Source organism: Oryx dammah, unplaced genomic scaffold, assembly GCF_014754425.2.
Source record: "Oryx dammah isolate SB20612 unplaced genomic scaffold, SCBI_Odam_1.1 HiC_scaffold_14, whole genome shotgun sequence".
Taxonomy (NCBI): Eukaryota; Metazoa; Chordata; class Mammalia; order Artiodactyla; family Bovidae; genus Oryx; species Oryx dammah.
In genome coordinates, this window is record NW_024070198.1 from 3,802,944 (window position 1) to 3,824,551 (window position 21,608).

Here is a 21,608-nt window from a genome sequence, read left to right on the forward strand (position 1 = left end):
ACCAGACTCCTTAGTTTTAGAGATCTTGATTCATTTTGATAAACCTGAGGGCTACTTTTTTTTTTCTCTCTCTCTCTCTCTTTCTACGCTTTAAATTCCCACTGTTGTGTCTGAAATTCACAATTCAAGAGTTGTGCTTTTATTGAGATCCTCACTCTAGACCTCAATAAAAGCAGAACTTGGGGCCTGCATGCCCCCACACCCCCACCACATAAGACCAAATTATGTCATATAATTTCTAGGACCTGTTAAGTAATAAACTTTTTTTTTCTTTTTAAGTTTCCTGATGGCTATTGCTGAGGTTGTCTTGCAGTCACAGTAAGAATCATGAGGGCCTATCTAGCCACAGCACTGGTTATCGTTAGGCTCATATTGGCCCAAAGCAGTCACCCATGTATTGTATAAGGTAGCAGTCCTAAACAACAGATTTAATGTTTCTAAGGCCATAGTCAAATAATTACAAGAAGTTAGAGGACATTTTGGTAAAACTTCAAGGGCATAAGAGCTTCCCTGGTGGCTCACTGGTAAAGAATCTGCCTGCCAATGCAGGAGACGCAGATTTAATCCCTGGGTTGAGAACATCCCCTGGAGAAGGAAATGGTAACCCACTCCAGTAGTCTTGCCTGGAAAATCCCATGGACAGAGGAGCTGGTGGGCTACCATCCATGGAGTCCAAAAAGAGTCAGACACGACTTAGAGACTAAACAACAAAAACAAAGGGCATGAATGGCACTTTGATTTTCTTAAGTGTTAGTGTTAGTCGCTCAGTTGTGCCCGACTCTTTGTGACCCCATGGACTGCAGCCCACCAGGCTCCTCTGTCCATGGGATTTTCCAGGCAAGGATATTGGAGTGGGTTGCCACTTCCTTCCCCAGGGGATCTTCCCAACCCAGGGATTGAACCCGGGTCTCCTGCACTGCAGGCAGATTCTTTACCGACTGAGCTACAAGGGAAGCCCAACTGAAGGCAAATAGGTTTTTCGGAGAAAATAGAGCATGCAGATCTGCTATTTCTGGGAATAGAGATAGGATGCTATTAGGGTGAGGGCTAGAGGGAAATGAGGAAGAGTAGTCTTTCAAATGGAGCTTCAATTTTGTACAAAAGAGTTGTTTTTCAGTCACCAGTCATTCCAACTCTTTGTGACCCTCCTGGACTGCAGCATGCCAGGCCTACTTGTCCCTCACCATCGCCTGGAGTTTGCCCAAGTTCATCACGTTCACTGCATTGGTGATGCTGTCCAGCCATCTCACTCTGTGATGCCCTCTTCTCTTTCTGCCTTCAATTTTTCCCAGCATCAGGGACTTTTCCAATGAGTCATCCATTCTCATTAGATGACCAAAACACAGGAGCTTCAGCTTCAGCATCAGTCCTTTCAGTGAAAATTCAGGATTAGTCTCCCTTAACATTAACTGGTTTGATCTCCTTGCTGTCCAAGTTACTTTCAGGAGGCTTCTCTAGCACCACAGTTTGAAAGCATCAATTAGTCGTAGTAACTACTTGTTTGTTTGATGGGTAGAATTGTGTTCCAGTCAATCAAAAGGGGATAATGATTGCATTTGAAGATATGTAAGCACGTTGTAGCAGTTTTTTTAAAAAACTAATTTTTCTTGGATTTGGGGATACTTATAATGAGATCATACCCAGTCAACTGGGTTCAGTCTCCACCATGTGTCCCATGTCTGAAATATATTCTACCCAGAGCAAACAAGGAGCAGCTACAAGATCTAAAATGTTAATAGGGGAAACATAAGATAGCAGTTAATTAATCTAAAAAGAAAAAAAGTGAAAATGTTAGTTTCTCAGTCATGTCTGACTCATTGTGACTCCATGGACTGCAGCCCTACAGGCTGATCTGTCCATGGGATTTCCCAGGCAAGAATACAGGAGTGGGTTGCTCTTTCCTTTTCCAGGAGATCTTCCTAACCCATGGATCAAGCCAATGTCTCCTGCATTGCAGGTGGATTCTTTACCAAGCAACCAGGGAAACCCAAGTAATCTATGTCATCATCAAAGTATCATTTTTTTCTGGGAATGCAAGAAACGGGATATTCTGACACATCTAATATTGGCATCCCATTCTCCAGGTTTATCTTGCTTCAGTTAATTCCCTGGAATGGAAAAACCAAGCAGAAAAGCATGTGAATGAAAGTGTTGACTAGTGATAATGAAGCTAAGATAGAGGCAGAGTCAGTGGCATTCAAAATGCTTACCACTTAATTTTTTGATGCCTGAAGGGAGGAAAGAATGATGAATAGGCATTAGGGTTTAGAGTTGGAAGTGTAGCTTTGATATCAACTAGAAATTTGTTATTTGCAGTTACATGAACATCTCTTTTTTGTGCTTAGGGAAATTTCAGGAAAACCATAGTGGATAGATTTACACAGAAGGATGCTATGTTATGTAAAGTTAGTCTTTTGTGTTTTAGATGATATATTTTCTGACTGAAAAAAGAATAATCATTCCAATTTTCCTTCTCACTAGTATCAACAGGTGTCTTTGTCTAGACATGCTGTTACTCTTTACCTTGAACTTATTTATTTTGTGTAATCTAAAGAGCAATTCATTTGATCTATTTTTTTTTTAATTACTGAGTCAAAGTACCTTCCATTTTCTCAGCAAGATCTTCAAATTTCAAGGGTCTTTAGTCTATCACTCTTTTCCATGTTGTAAACAAATATGTAACTTTACATTTAAGACCATCAATAGAGGAGGAAAAAAGACAGTAGTATCTTCCTGTGTAGGGAGATCTGAGTATTTTTGGAAGATTTTAGTTAAGCAGTCTGCAATCAGTGATGGAATGACTTTTTCTTTTTCCTGTTTACAACATTGGATTCCTCCCCAATCAATCTTAAAGAAAACTCTTCAGGGATAGCTGCTGAGAAATCTTACTATTATACTTGTCCTTTATGCAACTCTAATCTTGGCCAAGATTTATAACTAACAAAATCATTAGGTTGTTCATCATTACTACATACTTTGCAAAACTACTATTTTATAAACTATATTTTGTCCAATGAGGGGGATGTGTTTAGAATAGGATGGAGGGATGAAAAGGAAGAGGGTCCTGTGAAGTGGCAATAGGAGAGGGATTAGAGTAGGAGAAAGAGAAAGTCAAGGTAAAACAGACTAGAATAGAAATTGATAGGGAAAGGGAAAGAGAGAAAAAAAATGGGGAACACATGTACACCTGTGGCAGATTCACACTGATGTATGGCAAAAGCAATACAATATTGTAAAGTAATTAACCTCCAATTAAAATAAATAAATTTATTTTTTAAAAAGAAAAGGTAAATAATAATAATAATATTCTTAATAGAGGCAAAGATAACTGTTTAGAATACAGGGATTTCACTAGGATACTTCTTCCCTTGCTCAAAAGTCTTGGTCAAAGAAAAAACACTTCAACTCAGTAAATAAATAACCTCCAAGTATATTAGTGAATTGAGATTTGGGTCAGTCTACTAGGTGAAGAATGCCTTCTAGCCAAGGTACTAGTCCAGGTTAAGAGGAACAAGGGATATGTCATAGGATATGGAAATTATCTTTCATTCTTTTCAAGGGGCTAATCTGTATGGGTTGCATCATTGGGTTCCCTTGCCTTCTTTCACTTGTGTTGGAAAATTAGAAGACTTCACAGGTGATTAGAGGAAAGAAGTAGAACTTACTGAGAAATTTTTAATTGAGTATTTTCCTGAGGAGGGGATGTCATCATTGCCTGATGTGTGAATCTACCTAGCTAATATTCTACTGCTTTGCATATTCTCTGTTTGGCGTTTTCAGTAGTTATTACCTTTAACAACTTCAGGTATATGTTTTTGTTGTTTGGGGTGCTATATTATTTCTTGTGGATTATGATATCTTGCCTAATACATACTTTTAAAATCATTCCATAAAATTTTTTTGAAAAAGTATACTAGTCTGATTTTGCCATCTGTTTCTTGCCGAGAAATTGGCTAATACTGTGATAGCCATAGCTATGGCTAAAGTTAGTTCTCTTAGTCTCACTTCTAGAATCTGTCAGTTATTTGAAACAGTAATTCCCTTCCCTATGTTAAGGATTTTAAGTAGACTTTTGTATCATGTGCAACCCTGGAGTCCTAATTCAAATAATTTGTAAGGAAGACATCTGAATTATTTTAGAGTTCAGTCTTATATTGCACTCTATTACTTTTGACCAGTCATTCAGTCTCTGTAAACCTGTTTCTTCATCTGCAAACTGACACAGTTGAAATACATCCTATCCAAGGATAGGTAGAGTTTCATCAGTGATTTACCTTGTTAGGCATTATGAAGCAAATAAAATAAACTGAAAGTTTCTCTAAATTCTTTAGACTATTATGTCTAATAGTATTTAAGGTCCAGCCACATAGCTATTATTTCTAATACATTTTTGCCCTAAATATTAGGGGAGGGATGCTGACAGAAAAGAATGTGATGGTCCAATGAAAAGAAGCTGTGTCTTTTGAAAGTTTAAGCAAAATATGTAAAGGACCAGAATTGAAAGAGAAAAATTATCAGTGTCAAAAGTCCTTATAACAACTAACAATGTAAGTAAGTGCTATGAGTTTAGCTCTGTTGTATTAAATGAAAACAATTTAATACATAAATATGTGCATTTAACATAATTCAAAATAATTATTTTACTGTGTAGATCTTTACATTATAGATCATTAAGACTGTATCTTAACAGAACCTGTGAATTGCTATCATATCCATCTTAGTTTAGTAGGTAGGCTCCAGAACTCTAAGTAATCTGTGACCAGCAGAGGCATTATAATCCTGCACCTTTAATTAAACTGCTCTTTTGAGTAAAGGACAGAATATAAAAGAGCCATTTCAAAATAGATCACATTCTATTAAATGTCAAATTCTATTAAAATGTCTATTTTTATATGTTTAATTTACATATTTGGATTCATCTTTGGAAATGTTAGCTAATAATAGTCCCCAATTATGATTTGTATCATTATCCTCAGGGATTAAAGAAAAACCAATCATGACAAATTTATGCGAGAGGTACAACTATCATCTCTTATCCTAGACACTGCTATGGTCATATGTTCTGTAATCTCCAGTCAGTACTATGCTACATGCCTTTCTCCATGATCAGGGCTTCTCTATGATGCCCCAAAGAAACTCACATTTGGGGATGTCAATTTCATACACAGAGGTCAGAAGTCTAAAATCTATTGAATGAAATTTTGACCAATGAAGATCAGGAGTTGACAGATAATTGTTCCTCCCTTGATTTCCCCAGAAAGATTCTGAAACATATTCATCTGACTCTTGTTCTGTGAGATTGAACTAGCAGTCCGTCTTATTGTCATCCAACCCAGTAATGCAACTTTGATTGTCTCCCCTCCTTCTCTGCTTAGCTCTCCATCCTCCACTCCTCCTTTCAGAATCCTATTCCACAAAAATAAAACATTAGCCATTCATTAATTATCTCAGGTTATAAGGAAGGGGACTTTAAAGTTACCCATGTATAAAATCTCATCTTTATAGCATAATGATATAAAATGGGGTTAAACATATATACTTAGAATATTCTGTTCAGTTGATAGGGAAACATTTTCTACAAAAACAAATTTGAACTTTAGTTAAAACATTTTCTCAGTGTATGGCATATTCTATTTTAAAGTTAAATCACATTCTAAAATTCAAATTCAGGTGAGAGGAAACCCCCTGCAATAAAAGAAATGTTAAGGAAAAAAAATATATATATATACACACACACACATATAATTTTAATTATTTATTTATTTGGGGCTTCCCTGGTCACTAAGTTGGTAAAGAATCTGCCTACAATGCAGGAGACTTGAGTTCAATCCCTGGGTTTTGAAAGTCCCCTGGAGAAGGAAATGGCAACCCATTCCAGTAAGCTTTCCTTGGAAATCTCCTGGACAGAGGAGCCTGGTGGGCTACAGTTCATAGAGTTGTAAAAGTCAAACATGACTTAGCCTGAGCAACTACACCACCACCACCACCACTACCATTTCTTTCTTTAGTTTTGGCTGTGCTGGATCTTCATTGTGTGCGGACTTACTCTAGTTGCAACAAGCTGGGGCTACTCTTTACCTAGCCTTCTCAGTGCAGTGGCTTCTCTCATCCCGTTGTGAAGTATGGTTTCTAGGACATGCAGGCTTAGTAGTTGTGGCCCATGGGTTTAGTAGTCTCAAGGTATGCAGAACAGGGATGGAAACTGTGTTTCTTGAACTGGCAAACAGTTTCTTTACCACTGGACCAACAGGGAAGTCCAAAAAAATGAATATATACGAATTCCTATTATTGCTATAAATATGATGAATGCTTATAATTTGAATGCTATGAAATATAAGGAAGGAAACATTTCTATTTCAGCCAAAGATAAGTATAATTAATTTTATACTTTAATTTAAATATATTTTTTTAAATGAAACATACTTTTTGACCTGATAGACATCTTGCTTTTTTTCTTTCCATATTCCATGCCATGAGCATTTTATCTTTTGGTAAAATAGTATAGAAAACTGTGTATTAAAAAAAAATAGTAGCAAATTATATGATTTTATCAAGCTTTCTTTCTTTCTTCTTCTTCTTTTTCATTAGTTCACTCTTGATGAATATTTAAGTTTATCTTTATGTGCTTTTCTAGATGTTTTCTTATAATTTTCTGGAAATTGTACTACTCTACCAAGGTCTAAGCACCTTTTATTTTGTATGCATGTGTATTTCTCCTTGTGGCTCAGATGTAAAGAATCTGCCTGCAGTGTGGGACACCTGGGTTTGACCTGGATTAGGAAGATCCTTTGAGAAGGAAATAGTAACTCACTCCAGATTTCTTGCCAGGAGACCACCAGACAGAGGAACCTGGTGGGCTACAGTCCATAGGGTCACAGAGAGTTGGTCATGACTGAGCAACTAACACATCCATTCTTTTTCAAAAATCATAGCTTCTCTTTGAATTCTCTTAAGATTTTTTCAGCTACCAGTATCCTATTGCTATCATCTACCTAAACTGCATGATTCTACTTGTTCATGTATAATTTTAACATATGACATTCTCCCTTTACTTTCACCATTTTCCCTATCATTAACATTATTGATTTCAACATTCCTGTAGATCACACATTCATAAACTGATCCTATCAATTCAAGCAATATTTATTCTCATTCTCACCTCACCTACTCAGTCCTACATAATGACCTTCAACTCTTAATTCTGTATTTAATGCTGAAATCCAGTGCAGTCAATTTACCCAATTATATTTTTGTATTCAGTAACCCTCATCATCTTTCAGGATTTCAAACAGCTCAACTGGAATTCCATCACCTCCACTAGCTTTGTTTGTAGTGATGCTTTCTAAGGCCCACTTGACTTCACATTCCAAGATGTCTGGCTCTAGATTAGTGATCACATCATCATGATTATCTGGGTCGTGAAGATCTTTTTTGTACAGTTCTTCCATGTATTCTTGCCACCTCTTCTTAATATCTTCTGCTTCTGTTAGGTCCATACCATTTCTGTCCTTTATCAAGCCCATCTTTGCATGAAATGTTCCCTTGGTATCTCTAATTTTCTTGAAGAGATCTCTAGTCTTTCCCATTCTGTTGTTTTCCTCTATTTCTTTGCATTGATCGCTGAAGAAGGCTTTCTTATCTTTTCTTGCTATTCTTTGGAACTCTGCATTCAGATGCTTATATCTTTGCTTTTCGCAAAGGAGAAATTCTCCAAGCCAGGCTTCAGCAATACGTGAACCGTGAACTTTCTGATGTTCAAGCTGATTTTAGAAAAGGCAGAGGAACCAGAGATCAAATTGCCAACAACTGCTGGATCATGGAAAAAGCAAGAGAGTTCCAGAAAAACATCTATTTCTGCTTTATTGACTATGCCAAAGCCTTTGACTGTGTGGATCACAATAAACTGTGGAAAACTCTGAGAGAGATGGGAATCCCAGACCACCTAACCTGCCTCTTGAGAAATCTGTATGCAGTTCAGGAAGCAACAGAACTGAACGTGGAACAACAGACTGGTTCCAAATAGGAAAAGGAGTACCTCAAGGCTGTATATTGTCACCCTGCTTATTTAACATATATGCAGAGTACAGAAACGCTGGACTGGAAGAAACAGAAGCTGGAATCAAGATTGCCGGCAGAAATATCAATAACCTCAGATATGCAGATGACACCACCCTTATGGCAGAAAGTGAAGAGGAGCTAAAAAGCCTATTGATGAAAGTGAAAGTGGAGAGTGAAAAAGTTGGCTTAAAGCTGAACATTCAGAAAACGAAGATCATGGCATCCGGTCCCATCACTTCATGGGAAATAGATGGGGAAACAGTAGAAACAGTGTCAGACTTTATTTTTTTGGGCTCCAAAATCACTGCAGATGGTGACTGCAGCCATGAGATTGAAAGACGCTTACTCCTTGTAAGAAAAGTTATGACCAACCTAGATAGCATATTCAAAAGCAGAGACATTACTTTGCCGACTAAGGTCCGTTTAGTTAAGGCTATGGTTCTTCCTGTGGTCATGTATGGATGTGAGACTTAGACTGTGAAGAAGGCTGAGCGCTGAAGAATTGATGCTTTTGAACTGTGGTGTTGGAGAAGAGTCTTAAGAGTCTCTTGGACTGCAAGGAGATCCAACTTGTCCATTCTGAAAGAGATCAACCCTGGGATTTCTTTGGAAGGAATGATGCTAAAGCTGAAGCTTCGGTACTTTGGCCACCTCATGCGAAGAGATGACACATTGGAAAAGACTCTGATGCTGGGAGGGATTGGGGGCAGGAGGAGAAGGGGAGACCGAGGATGAGATGGCTGGATGGCATCACGGACTCGATGGACGTGAGTCTGAGTGAATTCCGGGAGTTGGTGATGGACGGGGAGGCCTGGCGTGCTGCGATTCATGGGGTCGCAAAGAGTTGGACACGACTCAGTGACTGAACTGAACTGAACTGAACCCTCATCATACCTGCACTTCCCTCCTTACCCAGATTTAGATTTCTATTCCATAATTAAAATCTCTGCTTTGAAGAAACCTAAACTTTTTTCATGATTACTTCTCTATAACATACTTCTAGAAAAATCTCTTACCTTGTTAACCCAAATATCAGTGGGTTGTGCCTGAGCACATTTGGAGGGAAAACTCACTATTATATTTTCTGATCTCACTTCAGTTTCAGGTCATAAATACAAATTGAGCACTCAGTAGGGCCCAACAGTTTAATATATATTTATAATATGCTTTAATAGTCTCCAAAATGACAATTTCAAGTCTTGTCCTGTCACCCACTTCTTCACAATCTCTTCCCTCTCCCCTTCCTCTGATAATTATCTTGCCTTATATTTAATTGAGAAAATAAAAGCCATCATCCTCCTTTATTTTCAGACATCAAAAGTGAAGACCATGGAGTATCTGTGCTTGCACACAGATTGGTTATTTCTCCCTGATATAAAAATGGTCAACTCTTTGGTATGAATCTCCCATTACTTTCCTACATACATCTTCCCTACATCCTCTTGAATCATCAGTTCCTTTTTCCTCTGCTCGATGAATCATTTATATCTACATTCATGTAAGCTCTAGTATTTCCCTCTAATAAGACAACTCAAGCTGACTTCATACCCCTCTTAAAATTACTGCTCTCTTTCATGGTTTTTATCTCTTTATTTAACATGTCCTTCATTTACTCCATTTGGTTTTCTGTAGCCAGCTCCCTTTGAGGGTTGCTGTAATCAAGATTTCCTGTGATATCTGTGTTGCCAAGAATAGCAATCATTTCTCTGTTTTTATTTTATTTGACCTAACATATTTGACATATGATAATTCCTCTCTAAAAATAGATTCTTCTCTTAATATCTGTGTTTCAACATCCTTTGAATTGTTTCATATGTTGCTCTCTACTTCTTAATCACCATTGCACATTTTCTTAACTTACATTTGCTTTGTAGAGTGTAAGATAGGATAAGGAGACTTGGGACAGATTCAACATTGTTTATCTAAAGTACTCAAATATTTCATTTAAACTTTTCTTCTTTTTGGAATTTGTCCTGCAGTAAGCCGTGTTGCTAATCTTGGTCTAGTTTCTCTGTGCTCTGGTCTTAGTTAAGATGACACTTTTCAATCTGACAGTTTTCTTTACCTTCTAATCTCAGAAAATGGGGGCTGGAGTATTAAATTCTTCCTTTCCAGAAGGTGGTAATCTTCAGTTCTCCATTAACCATCCCATTTAGTAAAGTTACTTGAACATCAGAATTTCTTATACCACCTTCTCTCAGAAAGTGGACTTCACAAGGACTGGAGGAAACTAGAAAAGACATTTTTTTCCCAGCCTTAAGAAATACTGGGGAAATTGGCTGCAAAGTGATTTTTCTGTTCCTTCTAAGACATAGATTTAGTTGAACACTTATCCTACCAGATGAGACAAAAAATCAAAGTTGACTTCTGCAGAGTAACTCATTTATGGCACCCTGCTATAGTATTTTCATCCTTCTTCAGCTTTTGATGCCCTATCCAATTTAGTTTGTTTTTCTCTATTTGTTAGGTTCTATTGCCTAACAGCCTTTACAAATTAGCTTCTTTATCTCCGCAGAAGCTCTTTTCATGTCAGGTACTGATGTTTGTTCCAGACTGATTCTTGAGTCTGAATGGTGCAAAAGACTTTTTCTTTCCCTCCAGATATTGAGGTTCAAAAAAGGACACTGCAAGAATGCAATTGAATAAACTGTTCACACATTCAGGAAATGAGAGAACTTTGCTTTTATTTTTAAATTTAAATTTATTTATTTTAATTGGAGGCTAATTACTTTACCATGTTGTATTGGTTTTGCCATGAAAGTGAAAGTGAAGTCGCTCAGTCACGTCTGACTCTTTGCAATCCCATGGACTGTAGTCTACCAGGCGTCTCTGTCCGTGAGATTTTCCAGGGAAGAGTACTAGAATGGGTTGCCATTTCCTTCTCTACATTTATGTTGATGTATGTTTTTGCCATACATCAACATAAATATGCCAAGGTTTCCCCAACCCCCCTCTCACCTCTTTCCCCGTACCATCCCTCTGGGTCATGGAGCCTAGAAGACAGTACCTCTGTGCCACACTAATTGCTCTATACCTACAAGAACCCTTGTTTTTCTTTGTCCTTTACATCATAACATTGTGTATTTTGGTTGACAAATTGAGGCTAATAGCTTTTGCCTGTTTAAAAAAAAAAAAAATTCCAGATACTGTTAAATATTTCTGGGACTTAGATATTGCTTCTACTGGACGATAATAGAAGGCAGGATTACCTGCAGATTCACCACAATAACAATAATAATTTTATATTAAATAAGGGAGAGCCTGAAGTTTTGTCTTCCATGCGGAAGAACCTCAAGTTGAACAGTTCTATGAAGACCTACAAGACCTTCTAGAACTAACACCCCCAAAAGATGTCCTTTTTGTTATAGGGAACTGGAATGCAAAAGTAGGAAGTCAAGAAACACTTGGAGTAACAGACAAATTTGGCCTTGGAGTACAGAATGAAGCAGAGCAAAGGCTAATAGAGTTCTGCCAAGAGAACACACTGGTTGTAGCAAACACCCTCTTCCAACAACACAAGGGAAGACTTTACACATGGATATCACCAGATGGTTGACACAAAAATCAGATTGATTATATTCTTTGCAGCCAAAGATGGAGAAGTTCTATACAGTCAGCAAAAACAAGACCAGGGGCTGAGTGTGGCTCAGAACATGAACTCCTTATTACCAAATTCAGACTGAAATTGAAGAAAGTGGAGAAAACCACTAGGCCATTCAGGTATGACCTAAATCAAATCCCTTATGATTATACAGTGGAAGTGAGAAATAGATTTAAGGGCCTAGATCTGATAGACAGAATGCCTGATGAACTATGGAATGAGATTCATGACATTGTACAGGAGACAGGGATCAAGACCATGTTGAATGGATACTGTTACCTGGTAAGAATCATTTCTGAGACTCTCAGTGCACTTGGGAATATGAATTGGTTATGGGAGCTAATAAATTTAGGCTACTTTGCATATACTTGAGCTTAAAGAAAGATTTGTTGGATTTAGACCTCTTAGTCTACTACATGATCCCTTTTTTAATTCCCATAACTCTTTAAAAATTTGATAAAACTCAAAAAATATAATTGGACTGCTTTTGGAAATTAGAAAAAGAGCTGATATTCCTGGTATGGTGACACGACAGACGGAAGATTAAGCCATAGAAGCAGAGTGGTCTCAGTATTACTTGTGCCTGGATACAAGTAGGTCATGGGGAAGGCTTTGCACAGGCAATAGGACTGACTTTCCAATTCTGTTTAGCTAGCTCACTGGGGAGTAGGAACCCCCTAACATGAGTTACACCACCCATTAAGTAGCCTCAGGGATGATACTACTATGAAACTGAAGAAGAGTTTTTGAGTGATTCAACTGCAATACACAGTAAAAATACACAGTCTATCAAATAGTTATGCACTAAAACACCCCTCCTTTTTATGTTCATTGTTCCAAGGCTGAATGGTTTCAACTATTCCTGTACATGTGAAAAATAAGCATTTAATGAAATAACAAGAGATTTTTATTCCAGATGGCATAGATTCTTTGAGTTTTTAAGTTATTTTCTTCTTAGCATATTTCTTGTTTTGATATATTTTTTTTTCTAAGTCTCTTTTGCTTTAGGGAAATAATGGCTAGAGGCAGGTACTTTCAAATTAGTTCCAAAATTCAAGGCATTTTTGGAATCCCCTTCAAAATTAATCTTTATTTTATACATTTACAGTTAACAATAACAGAAAGTTAGAAATAATTCAAGTAATCATTCAAGTAAAAACTTCCTCCAATGCAGCAATAGAAATATGAAGTTATACATAAAATTAAATTCATTTTTCAAAGCTTTTCAGTTCAGCACTCCAAAATAAGTTATATTGTTATAACTTAACATTATCTGTTTCATCTTCAGCAATATTCTAATACTTTCAAATTTAAGCTTTTCTATTTCTATGTTGGAGATTTGAATTTCTAACCATTTCTTTTTGTACTGCATCAGTTATGGTAGATGGTAAATTATTGTGACAGAGACTCAAGGTTGTAAGGGTGTTAGTAGTATCCAAGTTTGCTTCTTTCCTTTCAAATGGCACAGAGGTGAGTTGTATAGGGCAGAGGAAATAATAAATTCCACTTCATGAAGTTATTGAGAAATCAAACCCCTGGCATCCTGTGGTTCTTTCATCTCCCAGATTTGTGGCCTTCATATTGAATGCAATGAGTGAGCTCATTAGGCCATGGAAAGGAGAAGGAACACACCTAAGCATGAATTCGAAGGAGGTGTCTTGGAATTTACTTCAGCATTATTTCCTTTCACATAATGTTGGCCTGACTTAGTCATGTTGCCTTACCTAGCTGCAAGAGTGATGGAAAATTCAGACCCTAGCTGGATATCAGTGTGTTCTGCTAAAATTCGATGTATTTTTTTTATTGCTGCTGCTGCTGCTGCTAAGTCGCTTCAGTTGTGTCCAACTCTGTGTGACCCCAAAGATGGCAGCCCACAAAGCTCCCCCGTCCCTGGGATTCTCCAGGCAAGAACACTGGAGTGGGTTGCCATTTCCTTCCCCAATGCATGAAAGTGAAAAGTGAAAGTGAAGTCGCTCAGTCATGTCTGACTCGTAGTGACCCCATGGACTGCAGCCTACCAGGCTCCTCCATCCATGGGATTTTCCAGGCAAGAGTACTGGAGTGGGGTGCCATTGCCTTCTCTGATTTTCTTACTATAAGGATGGAAAAAATGTAATTGAGAGACAGCTAGTGGCTGTTGACACTCTAATCATTCTTCCTTACTTTTTCGAAGTATTAGTATATTAGCTTGAGATTGTGGGGGCAGCCTTCTTCCATGTCTTTCAGTTAGTTTGTATAGGAAAAGAGAGTATAAACATTCTTTTTTTTCTTTTTTTTCTTTTTTTTCTTTTTTTTTAAGCATAGAACTCACATGTAAAACACGGGGCCTTAAAAATGAATGTATATCACAGGCAAGAGGAGCCTAAGGAGATGTGTTGACTAAATATAAGAAATACCTTGAATGTAATCCAGGAAGAGAAAAAGGACAGTAGGAACTATAGCAAAAAATAGGGAAAGTGTAGAAACGATGAATAATATAGACTTTAGTTAATAATGGTGTACAATATTAGTTCATTAATTATGACAAATGTAGAATACTGAATGACTAAGATGTCAATAATAAGGTAAACAGAGTATGTGGTAATGCAGTTAACATCTGTACTATCTTTGCATTACTCTGTAAATCTCAAATGTTCTAAAATAAAATTTATTAATAGAAATAAATGTGCACTATTGCATATTAAATTAATAATTGCATTAATTTATTAATAATTAAATTAATAATTTATCAAATGTAGGACATAAACACAGGTAATAGTGAAACAGCAATTTGAGAAAAATCTAGTATTAGATAATATTTCTCGAATCCAAATAGAGTTAAGCATAAAAAAATAAAGGATAAAATAAAATGAGGACTTCATATAATGATGAAGTACCATTGATTATTAGATTGAGTTTTCCCTTCAAATTAGTTTGATTTATTCACCTAAGCTACCATGATGAAAGAGCTTTATTTTGCTCATTCATGTTAATAATACATCCTTATTTATTGATTCATGTCAATCTATGCCAAAACCAATACAGAATTGTAAAGTAAAAATTAAAAATAAATAAATAAATTTAAAAAAAAAATAAAAATAAAAAAAAATAAAAATAAAAAAAAAATAAAACTGCAGCCAGCTTTTACTAAAAAAAAAAAAAAAAAAATAAAAAAAATAATAAAAGTTGTATGGTTAAAATGGGCTTCCCTGGTAGCTCAGCTGGTAAAGAATCTGCTTACAATGCAGCAGACACCAGTTCAATTCCTTGGTTGGGAAGATCTCTTGGAGATGGGATAGGCTATCTACGTCAGTATTTTGGGGCATCCTTAGGGGCTCAGACGGTAAAGAATCCACCTGTGATGTGGGAGACCTGGGTTCGATCCCTGGCTTTTGAAGACTCCTTGGAGGGAAGGGCATGACAGCCCAATCTAATATCGTTGCCTGGAGAATCCCCATGGAAAGAGGAGTCTTGTGGGTTACAATCCATGGGGTTGCAACTCAGTGACTAAGTGTGCATGTACCATACACACACACACACAGACACACACACACACGTTTGAAATACACTTTCTTCATTCTTTCATTAAATTAGATGTAAATGATTAATTTGTTATGATATTTCTGTTTTAACTAGAATTAAAGCTTACTGTAATAACTATTAATTCAACTCTACCTCCTTCTAAGATGAGTATTGAGTCACATATATATGAAGAAAAAAATTGCCAAAGTGCTCAGTTACTTGTTATTCTAGATCTGGATCGAGTGCAATTTCAAATGTTGCTTATTAGGAGCAAGATATGATTTCTTGAAACTATTTTAATAATGAGACTGTTTTGCATTAATTTTATTCCCCTATTTAAGATTAAAAAATGAATCCATTTAAATTTCAGTTCGATTTAGATTTAAATCTAATCATCTTTAAAAAAAAGGAAAGTAACTTTTCTGAGATCAAGAGGATATGGAGTGGGTTACATTAAATAGATGTCTTCCCTGGTGGCTCAGATGGTAAAGTGTTGAAAGGCTGTTGTTGAATCACGATGCTGGGATTCTTGGCCCCCGGAGGAGAAGAATTCAATCCGGGGCCAGAGATGAGGCTTGATCGCTCAGAGCTTTTGTGTAATAAAGTTTTATTAAAGTATAAAGGAGATAGAGAAAGCTTCTGACACAGGCATCAGAAGGGGGCAGAAAGAGTACCTCCTGCTAGTCTTCAGTTGGATGTTATATAGTCACTAGCAGTCTGTTAATGAAAGAAAGGAATGTCTCAAAACTCAGAATGACACCAGGCCCCTCACCCATAAGATGCATTTTGGGATAATCTTGGCACCAAATGGTTTATCTTGAGCCATAAAATGATTAACTTGAATCTTGAAGAAGGGCAGGTCACCATACAAATAGTTTCATTTACATAGATTAGAGGAACAATATCTGAGTATAACATACTTGTTTATCAAGTAGGTTCTGAGCCAAAAGGCAGAACCGACTTAAAGACAGAGTTTGGGGTAAATGCATAGTACGTTAGCAAAGCTGAAGATAAACATTTCCATAAGAAAAAGGCATTGGTTATCTCTAGGTTTGAGAATAGTTAACTTCAGGTGAAACCAGGTGTTATGGCAACACAGAATTTTAAGAGGAACCTCCTTTTAAATTTGTATAGAGAAGGGAAAAATATTGCTAGTTTGTTTCTTCCTGCCACTTAAGAGAGATAAAAATGGCTGACACTTGCAAGCTATTTCTTCCATTTGGAGACCCCTGGCCTTCCTGCCTGTTACCCTCTCATTCCCCCCTTTTTCTTTTAGGAGAATTATGTTGCCTAGGGAAAAGGGGCATCATTTTCATTCCATAAATGCTTCTGAGCTGAGAAGGGGCATTGTCCCTAAATTGGCGAGGCAACATATTCTCCTAATCCTCATATTGAGGATATCTGATCCAGGGGCCCCAGATAGTAGTTGGAGGAATTTGCAGCAGTAGCAGGAGTTTGAGCAACCATTTGTACCTTAAAAGCTTTCATGTGGCTAGAAACAATCCAGTTATGCAATTACAGATGCAGGGAGCAAACAGTCAAAACAAAACAATCAGAATTATTGTAATTAAGATAGTTGTCCACCATGAGGAACTAGTTAACGTCTCCCAAAGTGAGGCAATTGAGGCTTCAGGAGTATCCATGGCCCCAATCATCTTGTTCATGTGTTTAGTCAAATGAGTAACATTCGTGCTCATATCAGGTATATATGTACAGCATTGGGTATGAATAATAGCACACATTCCTCCTTGGGCAGCTGTCAGAATATCTAAAGCCAATCTGTTTTATAAGACCACCTTTCTAATTTGTGCTTGTTCAGCATTAAGGGCTGAAATAGCCTTTTGAGAATCTTGTAATGCCTGTTGAGTAAAATTAGTCAAAGCATCCACTCGTAGCATAACATCTGTAGTTTCCAAAGAGGGAACAAACACTGCGGCCAAATAATCATAATAGTGAAGTACAGACCTTGCCCACCGAGTTTTAAGGTGGGGTAAATTAGCAGGCTTTTCTGGAAGCTATGAAAATGTAAAGCCATGAATAAAGGCTAGACCCAGGGTGCATCGCCCTATCCAACCAGGGGGACGTCATGCCCATAGGTAAGAGCCACATATCCAATAAGTCCCATTTGGAGCAATCCAGCGTGACTGAGATATCCAGTCCCAATTAGTGCCTGGCCAGACAAAGGGAGGACCTGAACTGGGGTTGGAAAACACAGGAATGATTATGTTGCATATTTCCTGAGGCAAAAATCCCATTTGTTTCCAATCATTGTAATTAAGTTGTTGACTAACTTTTGGGGATGGCTCTGTTTGTTCCCAGCATATAGGGGCAGTAGATATTAAACGTCCTTATTCAGGAGTTAGCCATATAACCTCATCCCATATTTGATAAATGTCAGGATGTCAGGTAAAAAACCATTAGATCTAGACCTATTTGCCTTATGTGTAGCAAAATAGTCATTGAACCGAGACAATGCATAATCAAAATTTAAAGTCACATTATGTCCATAGTTAAAGTACAAAGTGTTGCACCAGTCCATTTTAGGGTTGGTAGATGTCATCAGATGAAGAAGAGGCATCGCATGTGATTGCTGTCGAAGGTATTCACAGACTTGGAGAAAGTCTTTTCCTTGAAGTGGAGATGTCCACCACAGGAAGCCTTCCACTGATGAAGAGCGGAGCGCTCCACAGACCCAGCAGTTAGATCGATTGTGGAATGCAGTGTAGGAGTGAGCCCAGGACAGGAAGGCATTGTCTTGAGGATCAAAAGGCAGACTCAGGATATTTGGAGTCAGCAGAAGTAAGCTCACGTTGGTTATCAGGCCCATCTGAAAAGTACAAAGTCAGAGCATAGAAAGTAAAGACATAAAAGTTAGTTTTCACTGAGTTTTGGTCAGGGTGCCACCTCTTGACTCAAGTGTGATGTACCCACGAGTCAATTCCTGGCACTTTGACAGCTGTGGGAGAAGAAAGAATAACCTGGTAAGGGCCTTCCCAGATGGGCTAGAGGGATGGGCCCCTAGATCCCAATGTTTTTATGAGGACCTCAGTTCCTGGCTCAAATAGAGGGTTGCTTGACTCAGAGGCGGGGTCAGGAGTTGTCTCCCGGAGTCTGTTAATGCCTGTTGAAAAGCTGAGAGCTGAGTTACATAACTAGTTAATTCCAAGGCTTCAGGGTCTATAACAATGTCTGTGCATAAGAAAGGCCTTCCATAAATACATTCAAAGGGGGACAGTCCCTCCTTTTTGGGGGGCAGTTCCAGCCCTCATTAAAGCTATGGGTAGGACTTTAATCCAACTGTCATGCGTCTCTTGAGTTAATTTGCACAGAGGTCTTTTGATAATGTCATTAGCTTTTTCAACCTTTCCTGAGGATTGGGGTCTCCAGGAACAGTGTAAGTGATCTTCTATTCCTAGAGCTTTAGACACCCCCTGAGTTACAGCAGCTTTAAAGGTGGAGCCATTGTCAGTCTGAAGGCTCCGTGGCAGCCCAAACCTGGGGATAATTTCATGGATTAAAATCTTTATAACCTCCTTAGTCTGTTCACTACCACAGGGAAAAGCCTCAATCCATCCAGTAAAAGTATCCACCCAAACTTGTAAACAAGAATATCCATTAGCTTTTGGCATATGAGTAAAATCAATTTCCCAGTCCTCTCCAGGATACTTCACACTTCGTTTTAATCCAGATTTTGCTAGCTTTTCAGTCTTTGGGTTATTTTTCTGACAAAGCTCACACCTTCTGATAATATTCTTTAAAGTTTTCATTACATTTTTACCTTCAAACAAACGAGAAGCCATTTGGTAAGTACTCTCTGCACCCAAATGAAAACTCTGATGTAAACCCTTAAGAATTTTCCATTGAGCATTTCCAGAAATTATTAATCATCCATCTTCAGACTGTAACCATCCTTTATCAGTAATCTTTGCTCCTCCTTTTCAATATCTTTCTAATTCTTCCTCAGTATATTATGGTTTTTCCTGTTCCACAGAACCTGTCCAGATCAAAGGCGTCTGCAGTGAAGGGGTTTCTTAAAGTGCCACTTTTCTGGCTTGACAGTCAGCCAGTTGATTACCTTAGGCTACTTTACTGCCATCCCTGCTGTGCCCTTTGCAATGCATAACAGCTGCTTCTTTAGGACAATATATAGCAGTTAAAAGTCTCTCTCTCTGAAATGTTTAATAGGTTCTCCTGTTGCCCTTTTAAACTGTCTTTCTTTCCATATTGCAGCATGATCATGTAAAGTCAAATAAGCATACTTAGAATCAGTGTAGATATTTACCCGCTGTCCTTTGCTTAACTCTAGAGCTCGGGTCAGAGCCACAAGCTCTGCTAACTGAGCACTGGTTCCCTGGGGGAGAGGTTTCGTTTCCAAAACCTGTTCAGCAGTCACCACGGCATAACCTGCTTTACACTTTCCATCTCGAACAAAAGAACTGCCATCTGTAAATATCTCCATGTCAAGATTGTCTAATGGGGTATCCATTAGATCTTCTCGAGCTGCATAATTTAAAGTTAGGAATTGAGAACAATCATGATCAGGTGTTTCATTTTCCTTCTCAGGAAGCAAAGTATCAGGATTTAAATTTCCATAAACTTTAAGCTTAGTTACTGGTCCTTCTAACAACAATGACTGATATTTAAGAAGCCTACTGTCTGTCATCCAAATATTAACCTTAGAATTTAAGATTCCACTCACGTCCTGAGAAGTCAGTACAGTAAGATTTCGTCCATTAATTATTTTTAAAGCTTCAAGTGCTAATAAAGCCGCTGCCCCAATTACTCTTAGGCAGTGGGGCCACCCACGTGAAATTACATCTAATTCTCTGCTTAGATAAGCAGTAGGTTGCTGGTGAGGTAGTCGGGGTTGTGTCAAAATTCCCAAGGCCATGCCTTTCCTTTCAATGACAAACATTAAATTCTGACCCTGTGGGCAAGCTCAGAGTGGGAGCTTGCAGGAGAGCAGTCTGAAGAACCTTAAAAGCCTTTTGAGTTTCTGGAGACCAAACCAGTTTGTTAGTTTGGGCCTGCTGAGTTTCAGCTATAAGTTTATATAAAGGTTGGGCAAGTTCCCCATAACCCAGAATCCAAAGGCAACAGTAACCTGTGATTCCCCAAAATCCTCTCAATTGTCTTAAAGTCATAGGTAGGGGATGATTTAGTATAGGTTTAATTCTCTCACAGCCTATGGCCCTAGTCCCTTCTGATGTGATTAGGCCCAGATATCTAACCAATTGTTGACAAAGCTGAGCCTTTTCTCTTGATACCTTGTAACCACAGCCTGCCAGAAAGTTTAAGAAATCTCTGAGGCTCACGAACAAGCTTCCTCTGTCTCAGCGCAGAGCAAAATATCATCTACATATTGTAACACCACCGCTTCAGAGCTATTAAAGTTTTGTAGATCCCGTGACAAACTTTGTCCAAATAAATGAGGACTGTCATGGAATCCCTGGGGCAAAACTGTCCAGGTTAACTAAGAAGCTAGCTGCTAGGGTCTTCAAAGGCAAATAGAAATTGACCCTCCTCCGCCAAAGGCACTGAGTAGAAGGCATCTTTTAAATCAATTCCTGAGAAATATTTGGCTCATTCAGGAATTTCAGACAATAGAGTATAAGCTTTAGGCACCATGGGGTGTAAAGGAACTACAGCCTCATTTATTATATGTAAATCTTGAACTAGTCTCCATTTACCATTTGATTTCTTTATACCCAAAATAGGAGTGTAGCAAGGACTGTTACAGGGAATTAATAGTCCCTGCTCCTTTAAATTTTCGATGATGGGTTTTAACCCTTCCTTAAACTCAGGTTTCAGTGCATACTGCTTCTTATGTGGAAATAAGTGTGGGTCTTTGAGCTTGACAACTACAGAAATAGCATTTTGTGCTCGACCCACAGATTTTCCATCAGCCCATACTCTAGGATTTATATTTTGTTCAACTAAAGGGAGAGAAAGTGAGGGCTCCATATTCATAAAAACAGAGACATGGACCTTGCTCAGTATATCCCTCCCCAAAAGGGGTGAGGGAGATTCTGGCATGATCAGAACCTCGTGTGAAAATAGCACAGAATCCCAGTTGCAACATAAAGAATAACTGAAATAATATCTTTTGGCTCATCCAGACAGTCCCATTATGGAAGCAGATCCAGAAGAAAGTGGGCCAGGGGCTTCAGTAAGCACAGTGTAAGTTGCCCCAGTATCTAAAAGGAAATCGACGGACTGGCCTCCCACAATTATTAATACCTGGGGTTCCTCTGGTGTAATTAGGACGGGAGCTTGTGTGGGGACCTCCAGGCACCTTCAGTCCTGATTGTCTTGAGAGTCCGACCCTGGAGACCTACACCTCTGAGGGCAGTCTCTCTTCCAGTGTGGTCCTTTGCAGACCGGACATGGAGCCTGGGGCAGCTTAGATGCCTGAGGGCAATCCCACTTGAGGTGCCCCTCCTTTCCA

The 21,608-nt window shown here is 38.2% G+C and overlaps 1 pseudogene; it reads right to left on the reverse strand.

Annotated features, from left to right (window-relative positions):
- Positions 1 to 16,481: 16,481 nt before the first annotated feature.
- LOC120873765 lies at positions 16,482 to 17,987 on the reverse strand (annotated as a pseudogene).
- Between the last annotated feature and the right edge of the window lie 3,621 nt (positions 17,988 to 21,608).